The sequence below is a fragment of the Macaca fascicularis genome, chromosome 7, assembly GCF_037993035.2.
Source record: "Macaca fascicularis isolate 582-1 chromosome 7, T2T-MFA8v1.1".
NCBI classification, from domain to species: domain Eukaryota; kingdom Metazoa; phylum Chordata; class Mammalia; order Primates; family Cercopithecidae; genus Macaca; species Macaca fascicularis.
The window spans coordinates 98,123,220-98,138,675 of record NC_088381.1 but is presented as its reverse complement, the minus strand read 5'-3'; the positions used below and the strand labels follow the sequence as shown (position 1 = coordinate 98,138,675).

Sequence of the window (15,456 nt, the reverse complement as noted above, 5' to 3'; positions counted from 1 at the left end):
CCAGAAGTCAAGGGAGAGGCCTATCTTGGGGGGTAGACTCACTTGGGAGCCCTGCTATAAGAGGTGATCATATTGGAAGAATACAGGGATATGAAGAGAAGAGTGCCAAGGACTGAGCTCTTGGGCACACCATCCTTTAGGGTTGAATAGCAGACAAGGATCCAAAAAAAGAGGTTGAAAAAGAGTGTCTGGAGGTAGGAAAAATAGTTGGAGAGTTTGGTGGTTAGGAACTTGCGGAAGAAAGTATCCTAAGAAGTAGGGGGAGACCGTCTCTGTCTGCAACTGAATGAATGAATGAATCTCTATGGTCTGTGAAGCATGTAAGGGTTTTAAGGCATGATATTACCTTCCTGTGCCTAATTGGAGACAGAAGGTGCTCATATTTGACTGCTTAGAATATTCTTTGAGAGTCAGAGTGGAGAAACAGGCTAGAGATAGAAGGAAGAGAATATTTTCCCCCTTCTGGGATTGGTCACCTCATGTTGAATGAGAAAAGCAAGAAAATGTGTTTGTTTCACATTTAGACATGTTAGATATGGAGAGTGTATTATGTACCAGACACTACTGAATTCTCAAAATTATAATTCTGATTTATCTCAGAAAATCTAGCATTCAGGGCAGTTTTGTATGTTTCCCTCTCTGTCTCCTGTTCCATTATAAGAAGCCTAAGCAACTTAAGGACCTTGAACATTGGAAAAAAGGGAGGGTCTTCTTAGAAATAAATCATACAAGGGAAAGAGATCTGATATTGAGTTTTAAAGCAAGATTAGTAAAAAATCAAGATCAGAGTCATATCTTGCAGAATATGGGGATGGTGGAGGATAGAATATTGTTAGGAGCTAACATTTATTGAGGACTTACTATGTGCCAAGCACTTTTTAGATACACAGCATGTATTTATTTAATATTTATAATAACATATAACATAGGTACTATTACTGTTATCCTAAGTGGGGGAAGTGTCAAATTGAAAGATTAAAAACTTGTTCTAAAATAAATAGGTCGTAAGTGATTGAAGCAGGATTCAGATCTAGCTGCCTGGCTCCAGAGCCCACTTGCATAATCATGTCCCGTTGCCTCTGGTAACTCCACGGGACAACCTCCAAGAGAAGCAGAATGAAACGGTATTGACTAGGAGGTCCAGTTGAAGGTCCAGAGAATGGTGACAGCTGCGGTGGAGGTGGAACAAAAACCTGTGAGATTTGACAGCAGAGAAGACCAGAAAATTTTTTCAATGAATAAATATCTGTGACTGGGTGAGTGCAGTGTGTGTGTGCATGCATCTTTGTGTGTATATGTGTACATGTTTTGTGTATGTGTGTATATGTTTGTGTGTATATGTGAAAATATGTGCATGCTTGCATGTACATGTATATATATGTGTGTGTATACATTTGTGTGTATGTGTTTGTGTTTGTGTATAAACATGTTATGGGGGAGGCAGCACAGTCTATCCACACCTGTCAAGGTGTTTTAGCAATTTGACCAGCTGCTCTGCCTAATATGTGCTCCAGGGCTGTGAAGACCTACAGACTTCTCCAAGGAGGCAGAGTGGTGACAGCTGAACTTCCGTGTTATATGCGTAAGGGTTTCTCTGAGACAGGTATAATACTGACAGCTTGGTCCATCTTGCTCTTTTTCCTGAAAACCTATTAAGCATGGGCCACAAAAAATATCTGTGCAGTTATATTTTGATGCAGTTATCAAACCAGTAGCTTGATAAGGTTGATAAGAAAGAAGGTAGAAAGAATAACAGGAAGTTCCCTATAAAGGAGAAGCAAGAGGAATTGTCATCATCCCTCCTACAATTGTCTACCCCATTATTCTGTTGCCATTTACTGAGTCATTCTCTCAGTATGACTGACCGGGGTGGATATGGCCCACCTACTTGAGATCTTAGAAGCAAGACCTGCTTCTTCATTTCTGATGCCAAGAGGTCTGCCTACCTTCTCTTGTCCTCTTCTCAGTCAGATTGTGGAGAAGAGGATATGAGGCCTCAGAAGACTAGCTGCAGCTAAACAAGGCTCTATTGTCATATTAAAGATCAAAATTATGGCTTCCTCATGAATGCATAAAAGGAAAAAAAAAAACACTCCGCTATTTACTTTTTTAAAACAGGAAAATGAACTATATTGCTAACTAAATAAGTGTTACCAGAATTCAAATAGGTGATAATTGCAAAAGAAAGTCTAAATGGGCTTTCATTTTGTATTGAAGAGTGAAAAAGTCATTGGTATTTCAGAATCATGGAGCATCTAACCCTTTGTCTTCCAGTGTGCAGAAGAATCTTTTGGAATTCTAAAAAGCCTGACCCCAAATGACAGTCACTGTTTACTTAGGGTTGAACTGGGCTAGTCCATCTAACATTCCCCATGTTTATGTTCATACATGGCTTTACTTAAGCCCCTGGGGATATTCAGAAAGCAATAACTGCATCATCTAAAAGCATCTGCTTCAATATGCTGCGCAAGCACTGGCTGATGGATGCCTTACTCTGTGGGATCCCAAGCAAAACTCTTAACAGCAAATACCTCACCCAGACCAGCCATCTTCCATATGATTCAACTGACCCTTACTGGACTCCAGCTTGATAGATGCATAGCACTGTCCTCGTCCTTGCGCAGCATATGCAGTCCCTGTCTGGTATAAGGCAGAATGTGAACTGTAACATAGGAACATACTGAGTGCATTGAGGATTATGTGTAGTAATAGGAGTATGCTAAGAGTATTCATATATTTGATAATATCCTGTAATGATGGACCTATAACATGAGAGCAAAGGTGAGGCTTGAGATATATTTGGCCCATAATAAATAGCACTGGATTAGTATCTCATGTAAAATCTGGACCCCAGTTTTTTCTCTAACCTAATATTAGCATTTTTGAATGCTTACTATATGTTAGGCTCTGTCCTCAGTGGCTTATAATGGAGTGTTTCATTGATTTCTCATGCTATATGAGGTAGAAACTGTTTCAGTCCTGTTCACCAATGAAGAACATACTTAGAGAGATGAGGTCCCTTTTCCAAGGCCATTTAATAGTAATGATGATGGTGCAGTTACATCCCAGGTCTGACTTACTCTAAAGGAACTCTGTTAGTATGTTCCCACGTCTGTGTATTTGGAATGAATACACGGAGATACACTGATCCCTAGTTTATAACATATTCTATCCCAGGAAGGCTGGTCAGAGTTGTGATCCCAAACAATTTTTTCTCATATTACAAAAGATATAATTAAATTGTCCCAGGCCAAGATTTTTAATTGCCGTATTGGTGCCAGAGGTGATTTTATGCTCGAAATGGCAGGGTCAAAAGCATGAGCTAGATGAGAGACACTGGTTTTTTCGCAGGTTTTTTACAACTTATTCTTGCAGAACATTAGAATTCTGGAAGAGGTAGGGCATGGTAGCTAACTAATAACGAAAGAAAAGTCTCATAACCCCTTTCAATTAATAAAATCTAGATCTTCTAATAGGTCTAAAGTAAATCAAAAGTCACTTAAAAAGTACATTGTGAACATGAAGACTTGGAAGGATATCCATTGGAAAAGTATTGCAGTCTGAGATTTGGACTGACTGAATACTATCATTTATAAAACAGTGATTTGGTTTATAAGCCAGGCTTCTCACTGGCTCAAGCGGAAGTTACAAGGCAATTGCTCAACCTTTTCAAAAAAAGGTAGTCTTCGGTCTGGCTGAAAGTTAGTCAACTGGAATTTGGATTTTTACTTTGCTACTAAGTTGTGTCATTTTGCCTCTGCTTCTTCCTCCAGTGGTTATGAGGACACTCTAACTGTGACACTGCAAATCGTGGTTTATTCTGTGTAGGTCATTCACTGCTTCCTGTGTGTCTTCCACTGAGAGGAAGAGCATCCTGTGGCCAAAGCCAGCTGTGAAATGGGAAAATAGTCCCTGTCCACCCACAATATTGTTGGGAGTTTTCAATGAGATAGTGGATATGAAAGCTCTTTAGCTGAAAGTGTACTTACCATGGGGCTAGGCACACTGCCTATACTAATTTATACTTATATAGCATCTTCATAGATTTATGTAGTTTGATTCTCACAACTCCTTAAAAAGAAAATTAAACCTATTTTATAGATGGAGAAACCGAGGCAAGGAGTGATTATGTGACCACTGGCAATTGTAGAATAGATTAGCAGAATCAGAATTAAATCACCACTCTCCTGACTTGCCACCAGGCATTTTCCCCTCTAAACATGATCTGTTATTATTTTGTTCTGATTCCCAGCATAATGGAGAACAAATACATTGAAAGTTTTTAAAAATAGTTTTTCAAATGGCCTAAATAGAAACCCCCAAACCTTCTCTCCCTCCATTTAAAGTAGACTTTTTTTTTTGGAGACTCAGATTTATTGGGGAAAAATAGGGTGATTCAGGAGGTAATTCCTCTTGGCATTTGATTTTAATTTTTGGTGGGCAATTGCATTTTTCTTTGCTCTGCAGTAGAAAAATGTTACTATTGTAACTGAGGGTTGCAAATGTGAAAACAGGCTCTCAAATGAAAATCGTATGGGGCACTTAGCATTCTGAAAAATATTTGAGTCATTATGTTGCAGTTCTAAAATTGAATCAATGCTATATTTAATAAGGCACAACAGGCCATGAATTATTGCACATTAATTCATGCCCAGTGTGTTGCTAGGCACATGGCTAAAAGCCGAGTGCAGTCAATGCAACTAAACATGAATACACCATAATTCACACACCAGAGGGTCCCGCTGTAATTATAAAATACTATTATAAAGGATTATTTAAAAATATTTAGATATGTTAACTTTTATACCTACATGATTCATGATCTATGGTATTCTCCTAAATTTAGCAGCTCACTCCCTTTTTCTCAATCCCACACCTCCAAGATTTACATGTTAAATCCTAGACTACCAGTTTTCTCATCAGTAGGCTCCCTAAGGCTACAAATGTTATTCTGTCGATTTCAGTTTTCATTTGGGGAAAAACAGAACTTTCTCTTAGGCAAGAAGTGTCATGTCAAGCTGTGTGGAGCAACACTTAAAATAGGGGGGAATAGAGAAGAGTAGACATCCTACTGCAGTTGCCTGGAGACAAAATTATAGTCAGGCTGGAGGGTGCGGCTGGGCTTTCTCTCCTCAGGTGGATGCTACTGGGTGCTGAGGGGATTGGAAAACGGAAGGAAGCCCTGATACTGGTTCCAGATGTTGCAAGAACAAGGAGGGTGAGTGAGAATAAAGGAGAGAGTGCTCTGGTCTGCCTTTATTTTTAACTTCACAAACTATGGTTTGTGGTAGGAAGATTGCATTTAATATTGGTAATTGTAGATGAGGAACTTTTGGGAAAATCCAACTTGTTCTGAAAATATTACAGTGCTTCCTCCAAACTATCTGGCCATCATTTCCAGCGACCCAGAAGTGTAGTGGAGACTGGCAGCATTCTAGAGCCAAGTGTTCTGAGTCCTCCCACCAAGGGGCACTAACCCTCACACCTAAACATGATGTGAAGTAAACACTGGGGTAATGCATGCAATAAAACTTCATTTTTACATAATATCTAAAAGCCATGGTATTTATGAAAGAAAAAAATGGTTGACTGGTTCTTAGGAGATGTTTACATTCTTATTGATACATATGTAGCTGATGGTAAATGGGTAAAAGAGAAAAATCAATGTTTTACTGCTAATCATCTGTCAAATAAAATTTCTTTTCTATAATTGTATATAAAAAATGCCAACCTCTATTTTTCCTGAAAGTCTATGTTGTTCTCACCCTACCCTATTAAATTGTGATTTTTATAATCTATATTATTAAAGTACATTATAAGTTTTATAAGGAATGGTATTAACATAATAGCCAGGCTTAAATACCATTAAAAGTCAAACAAGAGCCGGGCACAGTGGCTCATGCCTGTAATCCTAAAACTTTGGGAGGCTGAGGCAGGCAGATCACCTAGGTCAGGAGTTCGAGACCAGCCTGACCAACATGGTGAAACCCCATCTCTACTAAAAATACAAAAATTAGCCAGGCGTGGTAGCATGTGCCTGTAATCCCAGCTACTTGGGAGGCTGAGGCAGAAGAATCATTTGAATCCAGGAGGTGGAGGTTGCTGTGAGCTGAGACCGTGCCACTGCACTCTAGCCTGGATGATAGAGTGAGACAGTGCTTCAAAAAATAAATGAATCAATAAAAGTCAAAGGAGAAAGAATTTTGTTACAAACTAATGAACTGAGTTTAATTTACATTTCTACTACCAAGACTACTTTTAAGAGCTTCCACCTTGATTAGAGTCTTTAGTAAATAAAAATATGCTCAGATTTTATGAGAGTGTTTGATTTGCTTGAGTGTTGTAGGAAATTATTGACCAAGGCATTTATCTATTCAGACTAAGGATGAAAAAATGAACTTTATTAAACAACAAGCCTACAGATACAAGTTAAAGAGCTATGCTGTCTTGGTCATGCATTCACTAGTTGTGATTTTTAATTGTAGATATTGTATTGAAATTTCAGCCATACTAAGGCATGTTAAAATGATTTAAGATCCCTAATAATTTGCAAATAAGAACATCATGCTATGTTGCTATTTTTGTTCTCAATCTAATGTAGTCGTTCTCAGACTTCTACAGAGCATCAGAATCACCAGAGGGGCTTATTAAAATATAGTTTGCTGGGCCCCATTTCTGGAGTTTCTCATTCAGCAGATCTGAATGGGGCTCAAGAACGTGGAAACTAACAAGTTTCCAGGTGATGTTGATGCTGCTGGTCCAGGGCCACATTTTGAGAACCACGAATGGATTTTTTTTTGAACTACAATTACTATTTTCTTTGATACTATTAGCATACAAGCAGTTATTTGTGGAGCCTGGCAGAGATAAATTTGAGTCTGTGATTTATTTACTTGATGACTAATAGTGCAAGTTAATAGATCTAGATTGAAAGAAGAATGTTCAACATAGGATCTGTTCCAAGTTCTTGCCCCTTATGGGCATTAATAGTTTGAAGGCTTTCAATTACAATGCATATGCGGGCAGTTCCTGATTTATGAATGGCTTGTTTTCCAAAGTTTGTTGTTTCTTTTTGTATGTTTCATAGATGGCAGAACTAACTGGTGGGGAAAAACTCTTGTTAAATCTATATTTGGCTGAACCACAGTACCAGTTGAACTCTTATTTTCTACTACTTGTAAGGAAATGCGTGTCCCAAGCGAATAATAATTAAAATTTGTAAAGCAACTTAAAATCTTCAAAGTGCTTTCATATGTATCATCTCATTTCATCCCCCACAATAATCCCATAAGATAGCTCTTTAATATAATAACTTTAAAGATATGTTCTGCCTAAAGTTGTGTAATGGAATCAGGAGTGCAGGGCAGGGTTTGTGGACTCTAGACCTTTGCTCTTTCCACTTGCCATGTTACTTCTAAGGGCCACCTAGAACCTTGAGACTTTGGGGACCTATGGCTGTGCCTGACAACACTAACTTTTGAAGCTAACATGGTTTTGACCTGAATTTCCTGGGCTTAGCAGGATCTTGGACCTGTTGATCTTGGACCTAGAGGACCTACTGGTCCCTTATGTCTTAATCCTTGACACTTAGTTGTCCTTAGGGGATTTGACCTCTGACTTACTGGGGTAACTTTCATTTCTCTTTGGCATTTCAGGTCCCATTGTAACTCAAGAAGTGTTTAGAATAAGGCTCAGATTTCAGGCCATGAGCTTCTTTGCCTTTTAGTTTCTGAGTTAAAAAATCCCCTGAATAAATGTACACTCTAGGTTCAAGGTCCACATAGAGTGATAAAGAAGACTGAATAACAACCCTTTTTGAAAAGCAGATTATCTCAGACTTAATGTCAACAGAACTTCTCTAGCTTTGATTTGGAAACTTGATTATGCTGGTGGACTAGCTAGATTTCTGGTGTGGCTGATGAATTTAGGGAAAAACCAGATCATCATGATTATGGCAATATGTGAGTTCCCAGTCTTAATCCAGAGCACCAAGGTATAAACACATGGTTTTCAGGTCCTTTAGATATACCTATTAGTCAATCAAACATGGAGCAATATCAGGTGCTGGGTGTCAGCTGAAGATGCCAGTCCGACAAGGTACATTCCTGGCCTTAAGAAGACTCCAGGTCAATAGTCCTCAAAGCTACTTAAAAAAAAAAAAAAAAATATATATATATATATATATATATATATATATATATATATATACATACACACACACACACACATATGTATATATGTATACATACCATTTAGATCCTGTAGACATTACTTAATCTTGTCCAAGGTACTAAATTTTCAAACACAATGCTAGAAGATAAGTGAGGCACCCAGCAGCCTTGATTAGCACAAATATAGCTATAAACCATTAAAATGAAGAAGAACATGTGGCATGTCTGTCTGACTAAAGAAATGCCAGTGATGCAGGCAGAGTGGTGCCACCAGAAACAAGGGGGCTGAGGTCACCTTTGGGCTCATGGAGAGTTAATATTAGCCCTCTTCAGACATGAAAAATAATAATTAAACACTGCTTGTCAATTAATGCCAGCTTAAAGGAAGGCCCGCACTTAGATTAAGCAAGGAGCATGGGTTTCTTGAAAACAGTGAGAAAGGAGGAGGGAAAAGTGTATAAAGTAATGGAAGAGATAAGGTGAAAAGGAGAATAATTAAACACACATGTACTTTCACAGAGTCAGGGCACTCATATTTCTAATTAGAATTTCAATGCAGGAGCCCAATTTAACCTTAGGGAGTCTTTATACTCATGTCACTGTTGTACACAGCAATCAATCCAACTCTGGCATCTTACTTGCACATTGAATTTTTATATTACATTAGTGGAGCCCCAGTCTCTTTGTATCTTTAAAGGATATTTTCTTGTTAGAGCTTTAGTATGTGTTTTGTCTTCTAGAAAATTCTGTGCTGAGAGGAACAATAGCCATTTAGATACTGGAATTCAAAAGAGTCAGTGGCTTCTTGACATTAACCCATTTCTTCCTTGACAAATGCAGTCATGGTACTTTTGGAATCATTTTCTATCATAACTGCTTGAGTAAATTTAGGGGAATAATCAATGTATGATCAAAAAAACCAGCCTGGTGCACCAGGCGGCAGATAGTAAAGAAAGGAATCCAGAATTCTGTCTCCTGCAATTCAATGGTTAACAAGCCACTTTGTAGATTAGTGCCTCCCAAATCTCTCAAGTTTTGACTTTGTCTTCTCCTTCTATTGTCCTCAGAAGACTTATATTTAACTACTTCTAATTCTGGAAAACATTATTGAATCATAGCCTCTTGCTCTATATAAATAAAAAGTCAGTAGTTCTAGTCCTTTGCCTTATCAAACTGGAAAATGATACCAGAGAAGTTAAATATTGTGCCCCAAATCAAATGGTTCAGCAGGAAATGACTTTAACTCATACCATGTAATGTAGAACTCAGCACATCATTGACTCTTCTGGGGCAGCAATTTATTACCTCCACATTCTTCCTTTTTGGATAAGCCCTAATATAACACTCCTATATTGAGTCAGAAGTAAGTACTATCCAGGCTTATAATTTGTCAACAGTATCAGTAAGAGGGTATTTTATCTTGACTCCAACTTCTTCAAAGTCTTAAATTTCATCTGAGCTCTCAAAAACTAAATGGTTGTGGCCTGTTTGTCTCATTATAAGCATGGTTTTGTAAGGCCAGAATCAGTAACTGTTATAGACCCTCAGCGAGCCTGCCGACTCAGAGGAAATACAATGATAATCCACAGGAAATACAATGATAATCCACAGAGAGGTGCATCCTGTGCACCTGGATACCAGCCATAGCTATAGAGCGAAAGATTGTGAATCAGGGTAACAGGTGGGAACTGATGGGGAGACTGGCATTGAACCCAAGACATCTCAATTTCTCAATAGCTCTATAAAAGAAACATTGACCATTGCCTGGAAATGTGGGCAGGGCAGCCAGGCACAGGAGGGCTTGTATTGGACCATACTCTGTTGGGATTTGTGAGGCCTAAGACAGACAAGACAACCACCAACTGCTGATCAATGCAGAAATGTGAAGTTTCCAATGCTAACTATCTTTCCAAAATCTCTCTGACTTGAATTGTGTTGCTTACCTGATATACAGTCTCAACATTGTCTTGAATCTTAATTTTCCCTGCATCATCTGCCTCTGTCCTGAAGTGATCTCTAGACCCGGTATAACATCTACTCTCAAAAGTAGATGAGGAAGCAGGCAAAACCACCAGGCAGCATTTCCAGAGGATGTCTGCATTTAGATGCACATGTATACATACATTGATGCATATCAGGTTATTTAGATGAAATACAGAACTTGGCATATTGAACACCTGAGGATGGCATCCGTGTTAATTTAATCTTTTATCTCAAGTACTAGGTCACTGCTTGGCACATTGGAGAGGACAAATAAATGTTGATCTGAACAGTTTTACTCCATTCACTGCTAAAGAAGTGCCTGCTATGCCCCAGGTAGGGAAGGAAGCAAAGGTAAGCCGCACATAATCATTGTCTTAAAGGAGTTTACAAGTTATAGCGAGTGAAATGCAAATTATAGTACAGGTTTGAAGAAAATGCTGCAGAAGAATGAGACTGGTATGTATTAAATCAGAGAAAGGACAGGGGAAATTCTCTGTGGAAAAAGATGTATCTTTCCAAGTTGGGCCTTAGAGGATAAGATAGGAGTTGGAGAGGAGATGGAGTGGGAGAGACTACAAAGAAAGAAGATAAACCCAACTAGAATTCAGGAAAGTGCTAGTCCATAATTTTTAAAGTGTCCTAGGAGGAAAGGTGTGTATGTGTGTCTGTGTGTGTCTCTGTGTGTGTGTGTTCATGCTCATGTATGCACGTGCACGTGTGTGTGTGATTAATTTGTGAAGATTTATGGGAGAAAGCCTTGGATGATTTGATTTCAGTAGATAATGGGATGACTCAGTCACAATTTTGCTTTAGTATCTGTTAGCAGAATATAGACTAAATTAGAGGGAGAGAAATCAGTTATGCAGCTAATGCAAAAATTTAGGCTGGAGGTTAATGAAGGCTTGAAAAATGATGTGGCAGATGGAAATCTGTATGAGGAAATGAATTTAAGAGACAATGTAGAGATACAATTTAAAAACAAATACTTGTAGGCCAATTAAAAGAGGATGATAAGAAAGAGAGAGAGCAGTTAGAAATAACTAACGTTTTGCACCAGAGCAATAGGAGATTCCAATGACATTGACTGAAATAAAGAACACAGGAAAGGAAAGTTTCAAGGGTTGAAAAAAATCAACATGTCCGATTCTGGAGAGAGCTTAAATCAGCAGGTACTATGCTCCTTGTCCAACTCTAGGTACCTGCCACCTCTGGGATGCTGAGGAGTTTTTTGGCTATGGGCAGGATATAGAAGGTGTGAGCAAGGCCCTGAACTCTTCCAGGGTTGGATGGGAAGAGCAAGCACAAAGCCTTTTGCTCTCTGGGTGGAAGGAGGGCCTGTGGACTGCAGCAGAACACTGAGCTGTGAGAAACCAGCACAGCACACATCCGGGAGAGGCCTTAGCCCATGGACATCTCAGGAGCACCCTAACCTTCTTTCCAAGGAAGAGCATCTCTCCAAGGAAGTGGCCTTTCTGGCTTCAGGAGTCGAGGGGAGGCTGAGCAGGTGAGTGCTAGCATTCTACCCTGGAGGCTGGCAGAACCCTCGCTTTGTTAGGGTATTAGTCAGGGTTCTCCAGAAAAGCAGAATCAATAGGATAGGTAGATATACAAAAAGATTTCTTAGGGGAATTGGCTCACATGATTTTGGAGGCTGAAAAGTCCTAAGTTAGGCCATCTGCAGCTGGAAAACCATGAAAACTACTGGTGTAATTCGGTCTAAGGCCAAAGGCCTAGAACTGGGGGTTGGGATGGGAGAAAGCTGAGCAATTTTCTTCTACCCAGGTCAGGTCCTCAATGGGATGGATGATGCCCACTGGCATTGGCGAGGGCAGATCATCCTACTTAGTCTACTGTTTCAAAGGTGAATCTTTTTTTTCTTTGCTTTTTTTTTTTTTTTTTTTTTTGAGATGGAGTTTCATTCTTGTCCCCCAGACTGGAGTGCTGTGGCACGATCTTGGCTCACTGCAACCTCCACCTCCTGGATTCAAGCAATTCTTCTGCTTCAGCCTCCCTAGTAGCTGGGATTACAGGCATCTGCCACCATGCTTGGCTAATTTTTGTATTTTTAGTAGAGACAGGGTTTCACCATGTTGGCCAGCCTGGTCTCAAACTCCTGACCTAAAGTGGTCCACCTGCCTTGGCCTCCCAAGGGGCTAGGATTACAGGTGTGAGCCACCGTGCCCCACCTAAAGGTAAATCTTTTCTAGAAACAGCCTCACAGATACACCCAGAAATAATGTTTTACCAGCTATCTGGGCATTCCTTAATGAGTCAAACTGACACATAAAATTAACTATCACATCTTGATTGCAGGGGAGAGTCACAGCAGGGATGAGGGTCTTTTTTCTTATGCCCAGATAGCAAACTGACAAACCTCCTGCTAGAGATGATCTGTGGAAGCAGAATACTTCTATTGAGGGCACCCCAAGGGGTGAATCTCAGGTCTGAGAGTGGGTCAGAAGTTGGTGAAGAAAACTAGGGGATCTAGCAATGATAGAAGAACAATATCCAGAATATGTAGCTCCTAAATAAAAATAGAACTGCTGGTGGAGACAGAGAACAACTTGGGCAAAAATTAACAAGACATTCAAGGTTCCAACATACTACAAAATCTCTCAAATTCTTGAACCTAAAAATCTCACAATTTTTGAATGAAAAAAATCAATAGACAAATTGAAGATAGTCACCATTGAATTCTGATTCAGTGGCCTGGAAAATTAAGTGGGGTGGGGGTGGTGGGGACACCACATCAGAATAGAAACAGAAGATAAAGAAAATAAGAAGGAAAAGATAAACGATTTTGGAGGACAGATATAGGGTACCCAAGGTACAAACAATAGAAATTTCATAAGGAGAAATAGGAATCAATGGAGAAGAGGCAATAACTAAACAAACAATAGAAAACCGTTTCTCTGTGTTGAAAGAAAATTTAAGGTAGAGATTGAAAGGGCTCACTGAGTTCCAGGAGCGATTGTGAAGAAAAAACAACCTAGGCCTAGCCCAATAATCTTCCTGAGCTCAAAGGATAGAAGGACAATTGTGTAAGTTCACAGAGAGAAGGAACAAACTATTTTCGAAAAGAATGAGACTCAAACTGGCAATCAGACCTCTCGTCTACAACACTGCAGGACGGAAGACAGCAGAATAATATCTGAAGAATACTGACAGTAAAAGAAGGCAACCCAAGAATCCTACATCCAATCAATGTACCCCTCACTTGTTTGGGCAAATAAAAATATTTGAGAATATATAAGAAGTAAGAAAATGTATTATCTACATACCACATCTGGGGAGAGGATTCAAGAAAACCACTAACAATAATTGAAAGAGAAAAGATGAATATGTATGTGTGTGTGTGTGAATAATGATTGGTGACATGTAATAAAAGTGCTAAATAAAGGTTCTTGAAATAGAAGTACCATGACAACACAAAATTTAAAATTTTTAAAATTTGGGCATGGCATGGTGGAGTCCTGAAAGGGGGTAGTAAAAGCATTTTAATGAATATTGACTTGATCAAATCAGCATGAATCCCTTTTTATTTATAATTTTAACATTTTGTTCATTATTGATTTTTTGCATTTAATTTCACTTTCTTAATATTGCATTAAGATATTACTTATTTTGATTACTGAGTTTTTTTGCACCTCAAATTTTGTGCCAAGAAAAGTGCCCCAATTGCCTTTCTCTAGACCTGACTCTGTGAGCAAAATAAGAAAATGGAAGAAAACAGCAGTCACAAAACCAGGTCAGAAGAAGGTTTTAAGAAAGACATCAACTGAAGTGGCATAGGATAAGCTCTGAGTAGAGGTATTGGGTCTGCTGCTAGGTCAAGCTACAATAACAGGGACATTAATATGGGAGACGCGTAAAGCAAGGTCTGAATAAGAGGTTAGGAAGTGGAGGCCACAGACACAGAAAATGACTAAGCAAGGTATTGCCTTTGTAAATGAGAAAGTCAATTGTTAACAATTCCAATAAACTTTTATCTTTGAGGGTGACATTATGAAAATTTCCTAGGCCGGGCACGGTGGCTCAAGCCTGTAATCCCAGCACTTTGGGAGGCCGAGACGGGTGGATCACGAGGTCAGGAGATCGAGACCATCCTGGCTAACACGGTGAAACCCCGTCTCTACTAAAAAATACAAAAAACTAGCCGGGCGCGGTGGCGGGCGCCTGTAGTCCCAACTACTCGGGAGGCTGAGGCAGGAGAATGGCGTGAACCCGGGAGGCGGAGCTTGCAGTGAGCTGAGATCCGGCCACTGCACTCCAGCCTGGGCGGCAGAGCGAGACTCCGTCTCAAAAAAAAAAAAAAAAAAAGAAAATTTCCTATGAAGAGAAATCACTTGGAGTTAGAGCATCACCAAACGCAGATAGCTCCCATTTATCTTTGGCGATTGAGGCAGCTCTGAGATGAAAATGGTCTGTAAAAGAACTTTCTAGGAAGTCCATGCCGCCTTAGATGTCTCACAGGCAGAAACACAACACAGGCTTTGAAAAATCATTGTTAGCTCACTGTCACATTGGTAGCCGTGATTGTGGAAAATGATGTGTTCTTTCTTGTGCATTCTTCATTACGCACACGCACTTCTGCAGGAATAAAAATAGGGAACTTAGACTTTTTTTTTTAAGGCCCTCTTCAGACCAGACTCCATTTAGGACCTGTTCTTCCCGTATACACTTCGAGAACGGTTGCCAAGGAAACCTGAAACAAAGACGACTTCATGCACTCAAAGCAGGAAAATGCATCCAGAACTTCAAATCTTTATACATTACTGAGGATTGACAGTCTCCTTCCTTGTTCTAACTGGAGTTTCAAGAACAGCCTTAAAGCACTTCACATTCTTTGTGTGTGTGTGTGTGTGTGTGTGTGTGTGTGTGTGTGTGAATCTGAGATACAGTCAATAAGGAGTTTTTATCTTATCTTCTGGCTACTTTTCAAATGTTTTTGCCATTATTTCACAGTTTATGTATTCAAAAGTAAACATTACAATAATAGCAACTCTTCATTCCGTACAATGAAAGGCTTAAATAACAAATTAAGAAAATGTAGTTTTCATTCCATATTGACTTCTGCAGCACTACCTTTAAGAAATATTGCTATGGCTTATATGTTAAGTTTGGAACTCCTAAGGCTAGGGTTGCTGTCAGTGGAAGAGATCTGTTGCTGTTCCTCCGAATGGGTATACAACTGAATAATCTTGTAGTCTTTTATGTACAAATTGGCTGGTTGTGGGAGTTAATTGTCACAACTGAATAGGGGTCATTTTCAACGTTGCAAATTGATAAATGTGATTTAATG

At 39.3% G+C, this 15,456-nt stretch overlaps 1 long non-coding RNA gene across 1 annotated transcript; it reads left to right on the top strand.

Annotated features, from left to right (window-relative positions):
* Positions 1 to 5,126: 5,126 nt before the first annotated feature.
* On the top strand, positions 5,127 to 13,390 carry LOC141407271 (uncharacterized). The gene is made up of 2 exons (XR_012415691.1): positions 5,127 to 5,218; positions 10,390 to 13,390. It is a non-coding gene; the product is annotated as an uncharacterized lncRNA (long non-coding RNA).
* The last annotated feature ends 2,066 nt before the right edge of the window (positions 13,391 to 15,456 follow it).